General features: G+C 34.7%; 1 protein-coding gene across 2 annotated transcripts in view; it reads left to right on the top strand.

The window, feature by feature from the left end:
- The window catches only part of KLHL1 (kelch like family member 1), a 402508-nt gene that overhangs the window by 366565 nt on the left and 21319 nt on the right, over window positions 1–14624 (top strand). The window lies entirely within an intron of this gene.

Here is a 14624-nt window from a genome sequence, read left to right as displayed (position 1 = left end):
TTTTTCTCTGTACATCAGCCAAATTGCTCTTTTATCTTTGCTTCAAATATAGCAGCTCTAACCAAACTCAGTCCCTTTGAATCATTTCTTTGTCTGAGATGCTGTTCCTACCCATCATCATGTGCCTGGGTTTTTCTCATTTTTCAGATTTCATCTCAAAATTTGTCCACAAAGAAAGTTATTTACTATTCATCCTATTATGAACACTATCCCAAACTGCTTACGGTTCTTAAAATTACATACATTACTGTTTTCTCTTTTCACTAGATATACATTTTTAATGAATGTTGGGCTTCAATTTTCATTTAGGTTTATTTGATGCTTAAAATCATATTCTTAGTGTCATGTATACTTCCTGAGAATCCATTTAAGATTTTGCCTGGAAATAAATATTTACATATTAATTAGGGAAAATGTTAGATCTATACATTTGAAATCTTTTCATCTGAAAATGTGATCTTACTTTTATCTCTTAAAATTAGTCTCTATGTATTTTAGTGGTTATAATTTAGGTATAGGTTTAGTACTTTCTGAGTTTTATTCACACTTATTTGTATTTTTGAACATTTTAGATATTATATTTTGGTTTATATATTTGTATGTATTCATAATTATACATTTATAGTGCACTGGAGAAGAAAGTTTAAGTATCTATATTTATGATAACAATCATACTAAATGCATGTATCAGGTTTTTTTTTTTTTTTTTTTTTTTTGTGGTACACAGGCCTCTCACTGCTGTGGCCTCTCCCGTTGCGGAGCACAGGCTCCAGACTCACAGTCCCAGCGGTCATGGCTCACGGGCCCAGCCACTCCGTGGCATGTGGTATCCTCCCAGACCAGGGCACAAATCCACGTCCCCTGCATCGGTAGGCCAACTCCCAACCACTGCACCACCAGAGAAACCCCATGTATCAGTTTTTTGATTTACAATAATAGATTTTCTAGGAAGATAAACATGGTAAACTAATAATGAAACTTTGTTTCTTCCTAATTAATATTTATGTTTATTTCCTTTTTATTGTATTGCTTTTATTTTTAGAATAGTGACATAAATAGTAGTGATATCAGGTGACCTCGGTTATGTCTTTTAATTGGAAAGACTTTAATGCTTTATAGTCTGTGTGATATTAGTTGCTATTTGAGATACTTATACCATGTGGTGTCAAGGACAAGATCTTGTCATTTCCTGTAGTTTCACTAATGGATATTTTATTTTAAAAAAATCAACCTTGGTATAATGTTTTATTAAATTCTTTCTAAAAATGTATAAAATTATATTTTTCTTATTTGATATATTAATATGGTGATTTACATAAATATTATAATTGTAAATCATTATTGCATACTTAAAATAAAGCCAACATATCCATGTTGCATTATTCATTTAGTATTTTGTTGCATTCTATAGTCTATGATTTTTCATCTATGTTTGGTCTACATATCTTTTGAAAAACCATTTCATAATATTTTCTGTTATGATATGAAGTTTTTCTTAGCATAATAACATCATAATATGAATTGAGAAACTTTCTACAATTTATCTGCTTTAAGTATCTACAGACATGGGAAGTATATATTCTTGAACATGACAAATGATAGAAAAAAAATATGTATATTATCATATATATTCCCTTTAAAAGTTATATTTTACTGAGATTTTAAAATTTAGCAGAAGGCAGTTGTACCTTACTTCTAATCCTATGACTATTAATAATAATCTACCTTGTATTGTTATATCTTCTTTTGTACTGTTATTAACCTCCTAATTTGTTATTTTTAGGTGTTAGCATTATTACTATTTTTGTCTTATCTTAGGCTTTGTCAGTATCATTATTTGGTTTTGTTTTTATATTTAATCAAATGTGTGCATAGAGTGAAGTTATACTTTTTTTCCATATTGTTTTCTTATTCATTAATTTATACTTGGCTCAGTTTTATTTAATATGTCTTGAAATTCAGAATTTAACAAAAGATAGTATTAAATATTGTCTTTGCAGTTTCTTCTTCTTTAATATATAAAAATTATCATTTTAATTGTTTCCATTTCTTGTTTATTAAGAATAGTTTTGCTGTGAACATCCTCATTTATATATGTCCTTTGTGAGCATGTGTACAAATTTTAGCTGAGTGTAGACCTGGAACTGCAATTGCTAGGCTATACAGTATTCTTGTGCTCAGCCTTAAGGGATAATTCCCAGACGATTTTTGAACATGTTTTCCTAATTTATGTACATATTCACACTGTACTAGAGTTCTAGATACTACGCATCTACTGATTTGGTAACTCCAGTTTTTATCTTTTATGGTTTTGTCTATTCTGGTGGATAATGCTATCACATTCAGTTAATGACCGAGATTGTGCACGTTTTATATACTTATTAACAATTTTATATTTTCTGGCTGAAGTATATATTAAAGTATTTTTCCTGTTTCCATTTGGGTTTGCATCTTTTTCATTTTGCCTTGTAGAGTTCTTCATATATTCTAGAAATTATTTCTAGGTAAATGTATCTCACTTTATTAGTAGTAGTATATTACTATTGCTACTACTATTATTTTCCAGGAAGGATATGTTGATTATATAATTTATTAAACTTTATATCTAAAAGGAATTTTCCTATGTCTTCACACATTTTTTGTAAATTGGCTTGAGTAATTTAATGTCACAGCCTTGTATCGTTATAGTTAGATAGATATTATATACTTATTTATCTTCTGTAATTTTTTTTTTTAGGGAGATGTGTGGTAAGTCCAGTAGTTTTTCATCTTTAATATGTTTTTATATCTCATTTTTATAGATGTTTTGACTATATTTCTATCAGTTAAGGTACAGTCAAGAGAAACCACTCCAGCCATTTATCAGTGATTCTATATAAAGATAATCTAATATAAAGATTTTCTAAGTAGATATAAAAATTAACTAGTTAACCAGAAAGTCAACAAGAGAACACTATATCATAAATGTATCAACTAAAGGAAACAGCTACCACCCCTAGTGTTGGAAAACAAGAGATTGTAGTTATTAAGATTTATAAAATCAGAGGAGAGCCCCTATGCAGTTGAAATCCAGACATTTGTGATTGGACCTCTGCTTAGCCAGAGCTGGCATCTCTGACATGAAAGAGGGGCCCCTTGGCCTGGGACCCAAAGCTCTGAGGAGGTGGTGCCAATCTGCTGGTGTTGATGGCTCTGAGTGGTCTCAATAAGGCCAATTTTGCAAGTTCTGCAAAATGGCAATTGGATGCAACTGAATGCAGGAAAAAAAGATGGGGTGACACAGGAACAGGAAATGAGTAGAAAGGAGCAAGACCCTTCCTCCTCTAGTCTTTCAGTCTCCCTCTAGCATCCACTAACATCACATCCTAAAAGAAGGAACCAGGTGGCAAAGCAGAAACGTGGTTTTCAGAGTTCCAGTCCCCATATCAAAAAGCAGAGTACAGGGCTTCCCTGGTGGCGCAGTGGTTGAGAGTCCGCCTGCCGATGCAGGGGACATGGGTTCATGACCCGGTTCGGGAAGATCCCACATGCCGCGGAGCGGCTGGGCCCGTGAGCCATGGCTGCTGAGCCTGCGCGTCCGGAGCCTGTGCTCTGCAACGGGAGAGGTCACAACAGTGAGAGGCCCGTGTACAGCAAAAAAAAAAAAAAAAAAAAAAAAAAGCAGAGTACAGGAGAGAGAATGTGGGGCTGCGAGATAAGAGCTTAACTACTTGCATGTTCTTCTCCAATTTCAAAATGTTCACCAGGGTATAACCTGATGGCTGCTTTTCATTCTTTTAACTTATTATTTGGAGATTCATTTGAACAATTTCAATCATGTCTTTATTTTACTAAGGAAAATTTTTATCTACTGAGGATTGGTTTTTGTTTGATTCCTTTTCCATTTTTCTAGTTCTTTGGTTTTGGGATATATATTTTAGTACGTATTTATGTTAATTATTGTGTGTGTCTTTGAGCACTGATTTATTTTCCATAAATCTCCTCAGTAATTTTATTTCTTTTTCATTTAACTTGGGAAATTTTTTCTATATTTTATGGTTAATCATTGCCATTTTGCTTATGAATTTTACTGTTTCCAGTGCAGACATAATCTTTATTTTAATTTTCCATATATGATATACTTATTTGACAGCTCTCTTTCCTATCTGCCTCATACTCATCTTATTTCAATTGATGATACTCCCTTATTGTTTTACCTTAAAAATCTCTTGTATCGGGCTTCCCTGGTGGCACAGTGGTTGAGAGTCCGCCTGCCGATGCAGGGTACACGGGTCCGTGCCCCGGTCCAGGAAGATCCCACATGCTGCAGAGTGGCTGGGGCCATGAGCCATGGACGCTGAGCCTGCGTGTCCAGATCCTGTGCTCCACAATGGGAGAGACCACAGCAGTGAGAGGCCCGCGTACTGCAAAAAAAAAAAAAAAAATCTCTTGTATCACTAAATGTATATTTTCTTAAATTGCTTTTGAGTGTACATTTAGTGACTTTTTCTCACCACTTATGCTGATGCTAGTATATAGATTCATCTCTTATATCTTTTAGGAAATGGGTATCTCATTGACATAACAAATTTGCTCAACAAAGATGAGAAATATCTTTACCCTTTCCTTATATTATTCATTTGTTACATTATTCTGTAATGAGAAGACATACGTACACACACAACACACCCAAGACACACACACTTTATTTTAAAGTTTTAATATATTACTTATCTTATTCTAGATGTTTTATAATTACTTTGCATTATAATTTTGTGACCCTTCCTTAATATTTTACTGTGAAATATCTTTATATATATGTGCTTTGTTACAAATCACCAAACTTAATCAGAAATAAATGGGATAAAAATTTAATAAATATAATGTTTAATGGATAGTCTTGTAGCAAATTTTCACATGTTATTATAACTGAATTATTTTTATCCAATTTCTTCCCTTTTAAATTAGCTTTATATTGAATTCATCATTTGCATCATTTTGTGGTCCTTGTATCTTTTTGGTCAGCTAGGATATTTAATATCCTAAGAAATCCTGTTTTACTCTAACAACATTCTTCATATCAAATGTCAGAGTGTGAGAGTATTTAAAGTTTTTGTTCTTAAAATTGTTTACATTTTAATTAAGTACATTTTCCCAAATTTTAACCCCATTTTATGAAAATGTTTGGAATGATTTCATTTTTACTTCAAATTATCTTTCTCCTTTAAATCAGAAGAGTATAGACCTCATTTGGGTTATTTTTTAATTCCCTTGAGTGTGATTTAATGGTCTCAAAATTCTGTGGTTTAATGACTTTCTCTTAATGTCTGGCTGCTTTTCCTGTTTTACTCAGAGAAAAACATAATCACTAGAAAGTGACCTTTCACTTCAGACCCACATCAGAAAATTGTTTCACCATCACCCGCTGACAGTTTATTTTTCTCTCACTTCTACTGACATGACTTTATTTACCTCTACTGGTATGATTTTTTTACCTCTTGTTTAATTTTCACATCTCACTAATGTGTCATTCTAACCTGACTGTTGTTTCTCTGAATATTATTTTGAATAATTTTCCCAATTAAGGCTAATAAAAGCCAGTGAACAGCCTTCTTGAGTTTAGATCATTCATGATACCTTTGTTGTGGAAAAACTAAGCATTGGTTCATGGCTTAAAATTAATGAGTGTATTCTGATGGATTCAAGAGCAAAATTATATCAATTTTATGAAACATTTTGGTCAGTCATCCAATGAGGCAGATTAAACTAAATCATAGATATATAATCTCAGGCCAGCACAGCCACAGACTTACTTGATGCATAAAGGAAATACCACAAAACAGTAAATAGACATTCTGGTGTGGAGAGTGACGATATAAAACCTCAGACTCTCCAAATAATATCTACACTAGTAACTATTTTCTTTTCTTATTTGCTCTGTGCCTTAGCTTTGTTCTTTCAAACTTTACTTTGCAACCAAAAGGTCTTTCTGGTTTGTTTCCCTTTATTTACTGAGTAAGCTCAAAAAGCAGATACTCATACTGCCTGAGCACATTCATAAATAGTCCTGAATTTTAATAAATGTATGCTCTGATCCTTGGAGAATCTGCAAAACAGATTTAAAAAACTGTGTTTGTTTCGTGATTCACCATGGCAAAACTGATTTACTCAGTCATTCAAAACCTCATGTTAATAATACACATAAAGAAGCTGCTATTTCTGTGCAGTCTGAAGTTTATACAGTTTGAAATATCATGAGAACAGGAGTCATGTCTGTTGTTTTCTCCAGTACATCCCAATATCTAGCACTGTACATTATTATGCCTCAAGCCCTGTCACTTACATGGTGCTCTCAAAGATCATTTCTATTTTTGTATCCAAACTTTGATATTCTTTTTCTTAAAAATGATCCCAAAGTTGTAAAAGCTTTCCTATGATAAACATGTCACCAAATGCAAGTTCATGTGCCTGAGGCACAGTGAGGCCAAACATACCAAAACTTCAGAGTTAAGAGTAGAGAAAGGTTTATTGCAGGGCTATGCAAGGAGATGGGTAGTTAATGCCCCCCAAAATCCATGAAGGATTTCAGCAATGCATTTATTTATTTATTTATTTATATTTTTTTGTGGTACACGGGCCTCTCACTGCTGTGGCCTCTCCCATTGCAGAGCACAGGCTCCAGACACACAGCCTCAGCAGCCATGGCTCATGGACCCAACCACTCCATGGCATGTGGGATCTTCCTGAACCAGGGCACGAACCTGTGTCCCCTGCATCGTCAGGCGGACTCAACCACTGCACCACCAGGGAAGCCCTTAGCAATGTATTTTTAAAGGCAAGGTGAGGAAGGGGCGTGGTTGGTTTTTGCAAACTTCTTGGTATGGGAATCCTTTTCTCTTGCAGCTGTCCACATAGGTCAGGCCAAGATGTTCCTGTAAACCACCAGCAAGACAAATGTTAATCTCTGTTCTGCAACATTTTATCTCTATATGAATGGAAAAGTATCATACCCTTAAAAGTCAGAGCTTTGAAAATGGGCCAATCTGTATATTTCAAGCTATAGGCAACATTCTTAACTCAAGCAAAAGCAATAGAATACAAAGGTTAAAGTAAAATAAACAGATTTAATATAGAGTCAGATTTGTTCTTCCCTATTACAAGCAGTCTGTATCAAAATTGTATTATCTTAGATTATCACATTTTAAAAAAATCACTTGTTTGCTGAGTCTCACTGAGGGCTGTTAATAGGCTTAGGAGATTTGTGATTTGCCTTCTGGAAGAAATGATTTCTAAGCTGGAACTTCATTGATTTATCAGATTCAGAAAGTGAAGAATAATTTCAATGAGAAGGAACAAGCTGTGTTCAGTTCCTGAGTGTGAAATGCAAACAAAAGGAGGAAAAGTTAAGTTTAGCTGGAATATAATGAGGAAGAGTGGCCCCAATAGATTAGATACAAAGCCAGCCTCTAGGTCATAGCAACTTGGCTAAGGTAAAAATATTATAAAAGTTTTACAAAAAGGCAGCAACATGGTTGTATTTCAATTTTCTAAAAATCACTCTGTCTGAAGAATAATTTATAATTGCTCAAGGAAACTATATAATTATTAGAATCTCATCACAAAAGTAGACTGGCTAAGATGCATTCCAGTGGTTCATAGGGATTACTTGATAAATCATGCCTCAGAATTAAAATGTATAGTAACAGAATGTTATCGACCAGTGTTCTTGGCCTCCTCAATCAATAAAATTGATAAGAGGCCAGGCAAGAAATTCAGGCAAGGCTTTATTGGGGTTCTTGCTGTAGCAGGAGGGAGTGAAAACAAGTAACAGTTTTCCTTGCTTGCTCCATGAGGCAGGGCAAGCTGCTTCTTTATATGGGATATGGGTGGGTCCAGGATTGGGCCGGAGAGGTGGCTTGGGTGGTCTGCCCACCCTCTTGATGGTGCTGTTTGCAAGGTGCATATACAGTACCCTGCTTTTGCTCCCAATACCCTGGTTTTTTTTTTTTGTCTTTTTGTATCTTCTTGTTCATAATTTGCCCCGACTATACATGCATGCAGCTATTTTTAGTCCCTTATAATTTCTTTGTATTTTACTGCTGGAGGAGACATTTGTCCAGGTGCAAGCACTGCAACAAGGGTCTCAAGACCCAGCCTATCTCAAGAAGACAATTCATTTTGGCTCCCTACTTGAGCATAGCTACTGCCGAACTCCTTAATTTAGAATTCAGTGGTTTTATGAAACAGACCTCTCTTTCCTTCTCCAGTCTTCTCTCTTAACCATCTGCCTTACAGCCACCCTATGTCCCAAACATAAAGAATGGCTTGATGTTCACACTCTTTTGCATTTTTACATACTCATCTCTCTCCCCAGATTTCCCTTCCATTTTCTTCTTAATAACTTGTGACTGTCCACTGTCCATTTAGTTTCTCTCCTCAGATTTTCATCTGGTCTTTGAATATATTTGAAAACTCTCTAGAGTGACAGCCTAACACAACTCTAGATCTCTATGTGCATTAAATTCCATGTGGCAAGATTGGTACTAACAGAATTCAGTTTATTGTACTTGAGAACAATAGTGTAAAAAAACATTAAAAATATATTAAGATGTGCTTTTACCTAAATAAAACCTAAATGAGATTATTTGTAATATCTCCATCACCCAAAGCCTAGTTTAATCTGTACCTTTTCCATTAACCCTTTTAAAATTCACCCATTTAAAAATAATTGTTCTGTCTTTTGCATTCCCAAGACACAGATACTTTTATCTGCAATATGTCAATACCTTATTTCAGTGGAACTTAAACAGGTGCCTTTTCTTTGACAATTCCATTCATACATCATTCTCTTTCAAGAACTGGATATGAATGTTTACTTCATTCATTTTTAAAAAATTTACAAATAGGTATTTGCTATGATGATATATGAGAGAAAATAAATCAAATCTGCCCTCAGAGAGCTTACATTATATTAATAATGGAAATAAGAAACATCAAAAGAAAGAAATTCAGAATTGTAATAGGTGTAGAGTGGGAGTTGGCAAGGAAACATGGAGGGATTAAAATTGAAGTGACCATTTCTACCAGGTTTGGGGTTAGTAAATTCTACTAAGTTGGGTGGGATGCAATTCATTAACCTAAATTAATTTCTGTATTTATAATTGTCGGAGATTTTTTTAGGAAATATAGGCACATTCTAATAAATAAAGGTAATTGGGTTCTGTTAGCCATATGCTATCATGACAGCAAGTCCGTTTTGTTTGGGGCAGAAAATTTTGCTCAGGGACTGAGATTGTCTTTGCCAGTAGTTTAAACACAGCTTCACTGTAGGAATTTCACAAACCAGTAGCATACAGGGTCATGTCTCTTAATAAGCCAATAAAGAAATAACACACCCATGATAGATTAAATACACTATTGTTCCAGGCAAGGGGAGAAGAGAGAAATAAAGTCCAAATTTACTTGAAGTGTACTCTTTCTATGAGTTTTTGTTTCTGGAAGAGGCGGTTTGGTTTTGCCAAACAAGAGCTGATGTGCAGCTGCCAGTGGAAAAATAAAAGTCCCTCAGTTGCTAGAACATGTTGCTAAGGAACGATGGTAATGGTGTTGACAGGCAGGCTGATATTCCTGGGGACCACCATTGGCTGATAAAGAAGTCTCCTTTATCATAGCAGAAACTAATGCCCAAGGTCTTCCGAGAGCTAAATTAGCAAAGGGTAGCTTTGTCCAGACTGAAACTCTGGGATAGCCTTCACGAAATCTCTGTATTTATAGTCTAAATGTCCCCTTTGCCAGAGTTGTTTCCCTACAAGTTTTTATTGAAAAGCCCCCAGCTGGGCCCCTCAGCAACTAAGCTACTAAGTGCTTATCAATCAAGGGCAGATGAGATGATGACATCCAGACACAACTTACTTCATTCTTATATCAAAACAACTTTACTTCTAAAAACAACATTTTTTTTTTTGGTCATAAGTAAGTGAATTTGAAATCATAGCAAACCAATACACAACAACAGAGTCTCACAGTGAGTTTGTCACATGTACCAACATTTCTTAGTAAGTAGGAACAAAAACAGCCTGATGTGTAAGCTTTCTGAAATCCAACTCACTGTACTCTCAGGCACTCAACTAGTACCCCTCATGGAAATTATTCACTGAGAGGTACATGCAGGAGTATTTTGATTACAGGAATGACAAGCCTTATCATGGGATCAGATGAAAGAGTTCTCCATCAATTAGGAAACAAAGGATCAAACAAAGTTCTGGATCTAGAGAGTTGCATCAAATGTGTTATACCACACTTTCTATAGCCATTCCTGAAGTTATGTACCAATGATAAAATATGCCACATAGTAAATAACTTTCCCTAGTATACAGATTATAAATAACATTAAATTTCTGGGGTAAATACAAAGTGGGATCCAAAAGACTTTCTAGTGGAGACATACCTGAATTGACTAATGAGCGATGAGTGAACAGTAACCCATCCTATATAGTAACAAGGTACTTAGGACAGAATGCACAATGGCACACAGGGCTGGTAAAGATCTAGTGCTGTGGCAGAAAGTTACAATTGGCTCTTAATGGTCATTCATTCCTTTTTATATGACAGTATGCACAGTACTGTTAGCTAGGCAAGTGGTCATCTAAAATAAAGATAACATTTACCAGCACCTGATCAGTCAGGTATTGTCATGTAACTAAGTTCTGGCCAATGGGATGTAAAAAGTGAGTAGTGCAACTTAAAAGATTGATTCTTAAAGGGAGAGGATGTGCTCCTTCTTCCACTTTTCCTTCATCCTTCTGTTTGAACTGTGGCTGTGATAGCTAGGACTCCACCTTCAGGACCAGAGGGTTTGCAGACAATTCTCCATGGACTTGAAACATTCCTGAACATTTTCCAAGCAAAAATATTGGCAACATTTTTCACCATTTTTTCAAGGATACTTGTAAATTGAACAGCCTTGGAAGGTAGAGATAGTGTCTGTCTTTTAGGCAGAGAGCAGGTTTGTTCCTTGAGAGAGCAGGAACACAATAATAAAGATAATATCTACCTTCAGAGCAATGATTGGACAGGTTTGCTGGCAGCTCCTTTAAGGATTAGCAGTTCCTAAATTCCAGATGTGAGAAAAGTCCTCTATGTAAATAAGCATTCACCTGAATCTCTCTGTATCACCCTGGTGGGACTTGGAGGGACAGGGGGAACCCATGTGAACATAGAGCTCATTCTATCTGTTGTTCATGAGAACAAAGTCATTTCTTTCCGGTCCCAGAATCTTGTGTCTTTTACCAGCATCTATGAAACTGTGGTAGGCTAATTTGTTAGCTTTCAGGTCTGGTAAAATTTCACTCTTCACAGTTCTTGATAAAGGGTCTTATCCTACAGATGATAGGTTGAAAGTTGGAAGTAGCCTGGGTCTCGGCACCTACCTGCAAAGCCACTTTACATACATTTGAACCCATATATTAACTAATACAGAATTTGTTTCTTCCTACTGCCATATTATATGGATAGGCATACCCCAAAGACATTGCAGGTTTGATTCCAGACCACCTCAATAAAGTATATATTGCAATAAGGGAGTCACATGGAGTTTTTGGTTTCCCAGTGCATATAAAATTATGTTTACACTATATCATAGTTTACTGTGTGCAACAGCATTATGTTTTTGAAAACAATCTACATACCTTAATTTAAAAAAATACTTTATTGCCAAAAAGTGCTAACCGTCATCTGACAATGCAGGATTACCATAAAACTTCGATTTGTTAAAAAATAAAAGCAATTCCTGCAAAACTCAATAAGGTGAAGCACAATCAAATGCAATAAATTCATAAACCATGCATAAATAAAATGAAGTATACCTGTACTAGAATATAAAATACATGGTGCTGAGATGGGCACCTGACAACTAGATCTCAAAACAGGAAGACCTTGTTGCTAAACTTTATATAAAACTTTTCTGTAGGCTGAATAAACACATAAGTTAATGAAAGGGGAAGGGAAGACTCATTAATTCTCAGCAAAATTTTGGAAGAGTTTACTTAAGTCAGGGGTATTTCTGACCTCCTGTCAATTTTTGGCATGCAAGGAGGGATATACAGGTCAACGTTCACAGCAAACTGACCTATGACAGTGATGTCTCCTAAGAATGTTATTTTTCTGCCCTTTTCTCATTGCCTCTGAATGAAATTCCAGCTCCATAGCATGCCATACAATCCCCTTCATTCTCAGTCTAACCTTTTCATCCTACCAGCCATATCTCTTCTTCTCCTCCTTCACTAGCACCCGTTCCACCAATATGACATACTTGCCACTCTATTTATCACCTGCTATGACCTTTCATGTCCCTTGTCTTTACACATAATGTTTTCCCTGTATGTAATGCTTTCCCCTACTTCTTCATCTTACAAATGTCTACTCATCTTTCAACTCTAAGTTAAAATATTATGTTTCCTTTCTTGCCATGAAACTGTCAGCTGTCACTTCTTATGTTGTCAGTTCATTTACTTCTAGTATCGGATCCTTCTCTGCTCTTCATATTCTCAACATCTAATTTGCCATTGTAGTAAAACAAAACAGGGAATCAGTCTAAACTATGATTAAATAGATTGTAAGAGGAGATCTGAGAAGATAACCTTGGATAATTGTCCATGAGTTTTTGTGTATACATTGCAACATTTATTCTAGCTGCAAAATATTTTCAAGTATTGAAATACATCTGTTGGTTTTAATAATTACTCCATAAAGCAACCCCAAAGGACACTATTATCTCTTCTATACAATTACAATTTTCTCATTTCTTTTGCAAAGCTTTTTTTGAGGAAAAATTGTAGTGTATTTATTCTTTTCAACCAATTTGGCTCTAGTATTAATAATTTATATTACATTATCAAAATTACAATAATTTCATTGTTAATCTGTAGACTATATAATAGGAAGAACATTAAAAGGGACATTTACCAAGTGAAATAAAACCCTGATAACCTAGCTTAGGCTTTAGTAAATAATTTATAAAATAACAGCTATGATGTATCAAACATTTATTTTACAAAAGAAACTGTCAGATATCATATAATTTTTATAGAGGTGTTACATAAATTTATTTTGCATAAACCCATGTGTTACTGAGTTTCATTAGGAGAGGGTTCACATAAAAGTCAAAGAAATTGAATAAATAATGGTTTATAGTATATTATATGTATATATAATTATATTAAGAAGTCAATGATGTTGTAACTTGTGAAATTTAAGGTACATTTTCTTTTCAAATATAAGGCTGTGCTAATAGGCTCGATATTTGACTTCTATAATGTGAGCAATATGTTTAATTAATTATCATTATTTTAATACACATTTAGCTATATATTTGTATATGTTAGCATTCTTTAATAATTTCAAAAAAGTGTGATAAAGTATTGTATAGAATTATTTTAGTATCAACAATGCTGGGTTCAGATAAAGCAACAGTATAATTTGTCACTATAATGTGTATGAATAAACACAGTAGCTTGAAGTCAACCATTCCATTAAAACAATAGAAAATAAAAAGGTGAATACTTTTCTTATATGTAAACTATGTACCAGGGACTGTGGTAGGTGCCCTTCATGAAGATACTTAACCAATAAATAAAATCTCTGCAAAAAGTTATTTTGCTAAGTTTTAATAACAATATCCCAATATTATAGCATACTTCTTTTGAGTTAGATCTTTAATTTAAATGAAACAGAAATAAAATTCAGATTTTATGATGCATTTAGGATGATAAAAACTTCCGAGTGAGTAATCATTTCACTTCTGGGTGACTTTGCAAGCTAAATTGTCCAATACTTGTCCTTTAAATTGCTCCTATTGGTTAATTTCAACATACTGCAAGACTGAGAGCCAGCAGACAACTTGTGAGTAATCAAGCAAAGAGGCATTACATCCATAATGGGAACACCTGGGTAATCAAAAGTATTTTTTCATGGCAGACATTGAGAGAAACATAAACATCTTAAAAAATCTCCAGGATTTGAAGTCAGTTTAAATATCATATTTTAGACTTACTAAAGAATATTAGAAGAGGAATATTTAAATCTAAGGCCTAAGCTATTTTATATACTAAGTAATAATGTTTTCCTATGTATTTACTTAGTTAGAATTAAGTCTGTTTACCAGTATATTAAGCATAATGTCCATTAGTAAAGCAAAAATTTCATGACATCTAATCTTATTAAACCATAAACAAGTTATAATATTCCTCTACTCAAAATCCTCCCATGGCTTCCTGTTTCACTTAGGGAAAATGTCTACATTTGCTTTAGACTTTAGACAAACGTCTAAATACCTGTGTGAGGCCCACCCTTTACCCCCACCCATCATCTCCTCTGCTACTCCGCCCACTATCTCTGCTCCTGCTGTTCTGGCTTCCTTGCTGCCCCTGGAACTTTGCACTAACCTGTTCAATCGACCTCAAATCTTCTCCCCCAGAGATATTCCTGAACTCACCTCCAAACACTACCATCTTCTCAAGTTTGGGGGCAAACATCACCTTCTCAATGAGACCTTTTTTGATCATATATTTAAATTTGTAACTACAACTCCTGCTCCCACCATTTGCACTCCTGACCCTACTTCCCTGCTCTGTGTGTCTACAGCCCTT

The sequence above is a fragment of the Mesoplodon densirostris genome, chromosome 17 (genome assembly GCF_025265405.1).
Source record: "Mesoplodon densirostris isolate mMesDen1 chromosome 17, mMesDen1 primary haplotype, whole genome shotgun sequence".
Classification (NCBI taxonomy): domain Eukaryota; kingdom Metazoa; phylum Chordata; class Mammalia; order Artiodactyla; family Ziphiidae; genus Mesoplodon; species Mesoplodon densirostris.
This window is presented reverse-complemented; position numbering and strand designations above follow the sequence as displayed.